Source organism: Populus nigra, chromosome 2 (assembly GCF_951802175.1).
Source record: "Populus nigra chromosome 2, ddPopNigr1.1, whole genome shotgun sequence".
Lineage (NCBI taxonomy): Eukaryota > Viridiplantae > Streptophyta > Magnoliopsida > Malpighiales > Salicaceae > Populus > Populus nigra.
The window spans coordinates 21,391,103-21,396,102 of record NC_084853.1 but is presented as its reverse complement, the minus strand read 5'-3'; positions in this window follow the sequence as shown (position 1 = coordinate 21,396,102).

Below are 5,000 nucleotides of genomic sequence, written 5' to 3'. Positions count from 1 at the left end.
GCAGCGCCTAGCCTCTCCCACGCGGGGGGCAGGCCAGAACGCGGGGGGCCAGGGCCCGAAGGCAGCCCCCCCGCGGGCGAGAGAGCAAGCCAGCAGGGGCTGTCGCCTGCCGCGGCCAGCGACGTCGGGCTGGCCCCTGCCGCGGCCAGCGATGTCGGGCTGTCGCCTGCCGCGGCCAGCGACGTCGGGCTGGCCCCTGCAGCGCCTAGCCTCTCCCACGCAGGGGGCAGGCCAGAACGCGGGGGGCCAGGGCCCGAAGGCAGCCCCCCCGCGGGCGAGAGAGCAAGCCAGCAGGGGCTGTCCGCGCGTCGCGCAGCGCGGCATGGCTGCGGGGGCCGCGCGCGCGCGCCCAAGCGCCCAAGGGCCCCCAAGGGCCCCAGGCCCTCAGGCCCCAGCGCCCCAGCGCCCAGCGCGGGCGGGCGCGCGCGCGCGTGTGGTCTTTGAGGGGCGCCGGCCTGGTGGCTCCCTAAAGAGCAATAAGTGTCATTGCAGCTCTGGCAGGGGGAGACACTACTAGGTCCCAGCTGTCACCCCCCCTCTAAAAAATTCATTTCTTGGTATTTTGAGCTGAAATTTTGCACAGAGGTTGGCAAAAATCCAATCCACCTTCATTAATTTTCCCAGAATTTTTCGAGGTCGGGAAGTATTTGTTTTAATTTTCCTACCATTAGAAATCGAGTAAATCCGCAAAACTAGGAACCGGCCCGGAATGACCCCAAATTCAGTGGGCAGCCTCATAAAAATATGGCTGATTTTACTGGATTGGTTTCATGTGGAAAGCACGACGTTTTCTTGTAGGAATGCGGGAACCCCGGCAGCTCGCCTGCCGCGGCCAGCGACGTCGGGGACGCTGGCCTGCGCTGTCGAGCCCGCGAGGGCTGTCTCCGCGGCAGGCCCCCCCTGAACGGGGCACGACAGGCCACCGCGCTGGCTCGTCCAGCGTCGACAGTCCCTCGTCCAGGTTTCAGATCGCGCCAAGTCGAACCCATGACCTGCTCAAGCCATCGTGCGCTGCCGAATTCGCATCTGCGTGTAGGCTGCCATTCCACGCGGCAGCCCCTGTTTTCGTCAGCGTGCCCCCCTGACGAATTTTCCTGCCTGGCCCAGTCCAGCGTCCAGCCCCTGTTCGTCGAAAAATCTGCGCTGCCGATTTTCCACGCGGCAGCCCCTCTTTTCGTCAGCGTGCCCCCCTGACGAATTTTCCTGCCTGGCCCGGCCGGTCCAGCATCCAGCCCCTGTTCGTCGAAAAATCTGCGCTGCCGATTTTCCACGCGGCAGCCCCTGTTTTCCTCAGCGTGCCCCCCTGACGAATGTTCGTCGAAAAATCTGCGCTGCCGATTTTCCACGCGGCAGCCCCTCTTTTCGTCAGCGTGCCCCCCTGACGAATGTTCGTCGAAAAATCTGCGCTGCCGATTTTCCACGCGGCAGCCCCTCTTTTCGTCAGCGTGCCCCCTGACGAATTTTCCTGCCTGGCCCAGTCCAGCGTCCAGCCCCTGTTCGTCGAAAAATCTGCGCTGCCGATTTTCCACGCGGCAGCCCCTCTTTTCGTCAGCGTGCCCCCCTGACGAATTTTCCTGCCTGGCCCGGCCGGTCCAGCATCCAGCCCCTGTTCGTCGAAAAATCTGCGCTGCCGATTTTCCACGCGGCAGCCCCTCTTTTCGTCAGCGTGCCCCCCTGACGAATTTTCCTGCCTGGCCCGGCCGGTCCAGCATCCAGCCCCTGTTCGTCGAAAAATCTGCGCTGCCGATTTTCCACGCGGCAGCCCCTGTTTTCCTCAGCGTGCCCCCCTGACGAATGTTCGTCGAAAAATCTGCGCTGCCGATTTTCCACGCGGCAGCCCCTCTTTTCGTCAGCGTGCCCCCCTGACGAATGTTCGTCGAAAAATCTGCGCTGCCGATTTTCCACGCGGCAGCCCCTCTTTTCGTCAGCGTGCCCCCTGACGAATTTTCCTGCCTGGCCCAGTCCAGCGTCCAGCCCCTGTTCGTCGAAAAATCTGCGCTGCCGATTTTCCACGCGGCAGCCCCTCTTTTCGTCAGCGTGCCCCCCTGACGAATTTTCCTGCCTGGCCCGGCCAGTCCAGCCCCTGTTCGTCGAAAAATCTGCGCTGCCGATTTTCCACGCGGCAGCCCCTCTTTTCGTCAGCGTGCCCCCCTGACGAATTTTCCTGCCTGGCCCGGCCGGTCCAGCATCCAGCCCCTGTTCGTCGAAAAATCTGCGCTGCCGATTTTCCACGCGGCAGCCCCTGTTTTCCTCAGCGTGCCCCCCTGACGAATGTTCGTCGAAAAATCTGCGCTGCCGATTTTCCACGCGGCAGCCCCTCTTTTCGTCAGCGTGCCCCCCTGACGAATGTTCGTCGAAAAATCTGCGCTGCCGATTTTCCACGCGGCAGCCCCTCTTTTCGTCAGCGTGCCCCCTGACGAATTTTCCTGCCTGGCCCAGTCCAGCGTCCAGCCCCTGTTCGTCGAAAAATCTGCGCTGCCGATTTTCCACGCGGCAGCCCCTCTTTTCGTCAGCGTGCCCCCCTGACGAATTTTCCTGCCTGGCCCGGCCGGTCCAGCATCCAGCCCCTGTTCGTCGAAAAATCTGCGCTGCCGATTTTCCACGCGGCAGCCCCTCTTTTCGTCAGCGTGCCCCCCTGACGAATTTTCCTGCCTGGCCCGGCCGGTCCAGCATCCAGCCCCTGTTCGTCGAAAAATCTGCGCTGCCGATTTTCCACGCGGCAGCCCCTGTTTTCCTCAGCGTGCCCCCCTGACGAATGTTCGTCGAAAAATCTGCGCTGCCGATTTTCCACGCGGCAGCCCCTCTTTTCGTCAGCGTGCCCCCCTGACGAATGTTCGTCGAAAAATCTGCGCTGCCGATTTTCCACGCGGCAGCCCCTCTTTTCGTCAGCGTGCCCCCTGACGAATTTTCCTGCCTGGCCCAGTCCAGCGTCCAGCCCCTGTTCGTCGAAAAATCTGCGCTGCCGATTTTCCACGCGGCAGCCCCTCTTTTCGTCAGCGTGCCCCCCTGACGAATTTTCCTGCCTGGCCCGGCCAGTCCAGCCCCTGTTCGTCGAAAAATCTGCGCTGCCGATTTTCCACGCGGCAGCCCCTCTTTTCGTCAGCGTGCCCCCCTGACGAATTTTCCTGCCTGGCCCGGCCGGTCCAGCATCCAGCCCCTGTTCGTCGAAAAATCTGCGCTGCCGATTTTCCACGCGGCAGCCCCTGTTTTCCTCAGCGTGCCCCCCTGACGAATGTTCGTCGAAAAATCTGCGCTGCCGATTTTCCACGCGGCAGCCCCTCTTTTCGTCAGCGTGCCCCCCTGACGAATGTTCGTCGAAAAATCTGCGCTGCCGATTTTCCACGCGGCAGCCCCTCTTTTCGTCAGCGTGCCCCCTGACGAATTTTCCTGCCTGGCCCAGTCCAGCGTCCAGCCCCTGTTCGTCGAAAAATCTGCGCTGCCGATTTTCCACGCGGCAGCCCCTCTTTTCGTCAGCGTGCCCCCCTGACGAATTTTCCTGCCTGGCCCGGCCAGTCCAGCCCCTGTTCGTCGAAAAATCTGCGCTGCCGATTTTCCACGCGGCAGCCCCTCTTTTCGTCAGCGTGCCCCCCTGACGAATTTTCCTGCCTGGCCCGGCCGGTCCAGCCCCTGTTCGTCGAAAAATCTGCGCTGCCGATTTTCCACTCCGCAGCCCCTGTTTTCGTCAGCGTGGCCCCCTGACGAATTTTCCTGCCTGGCCCGGCCAGTCCAGCGCCCAGCCCCTGTTCGTCGAAAAATCTGCGCTGCCGATTTTCCCCGACGAACCTGCAGCTGCACAAATCCGCGCTGCCACTGCCCCATTGTCTGGACCAACAGTCTTTTCCATCAAGCCCTGGACTATAAATCGTCCAGACTCATCGCCAGCACCCGCTGCCGATTCTGCCGACTTTGCCGATTTCGTCGGCGCTGCCGATTCCAACACTGCGCCCACCGTGTCTCAACCAGCGCTGTTTCGTCAGCGTGTCCCCTTGACGAATTTCCCTGCCTGGCCTGGACAGTCCATCTTCCAGCCCATGTTCATCGAAAAATCTGCGCTGCCGATTTCCCCGACGAACCTGCAGCTGCACAAATCTGCGCTGCCGATTTCCCCCCCTGTCGGCATGGCTGCCGCTGCCCCGATGTCCAGACCAACAGTCTTTTTTGTCGACTTTGCCGATTTTGTCCGCGCTGCCGATTCCAACACTACCCCCTGCATCCAAACCAGCATTGTTTCGTCAGCTCTTCCCCTGACGATTTTAGCCCTGTAACAAACAGTAGGCCTCCAATCCCGCCAACGGGAGCCAAGTTGATAGGGAAGAGAATTGAATGACGCGCCTGGTCCTCGCACCCCGCCACCCGAGGGGCCTTTTTCCCGGCAGCCTCTGAAAAACTCTAGCTTTCACGGTCCTCGCCGCCCCTCACCACCATGGCAGGCCTCTAATCCCACCCATCAGCAGTTGTAGCCGATAGGGCAGTGATTTGAATGACGCGTCGCGGGCCGCCGGGTCATCTCACCCGGCCATTAATTGGAGCGTTTTTGGCTGGCCGAGGATGGGGGGATGGATCTCTTCTTCCGAAAAAGCAAACAGTACATCGGGAGTTATGTTGACGGGGCATGGAATTGAATGACCCGTCGCGGGCCGCCGGGTCATCTCACCCGGCCATCCCGGGGAGCGTTTTTCCCGGCAGCATCGGGGAAACTCTTGCTTTCACTGCCCGCTGCCCAAGTCCCCACTCGCATCGGCCCCCCGCGCCAACAAGCCAACGCTGCCGAATCGGCAGCCACTGCTGCCGAATCTGCCGACACTGCCCCGCGGGCTGCCACTGCCCCAGTGTCTAAACCAGCGGTCTTTCTCATCGAGCCTTGGACTATCCAGTCCGTCCTGACTCATCTCCAGCACCTGCTGCCGATTCTGCCGACTTTGCCGATTTTCTCGGCGCTGCCGATTCCAACACTGCGCCCACCGTGTCTGAACCAGCGCTGTTTCGTCAGCGTGTCCCCT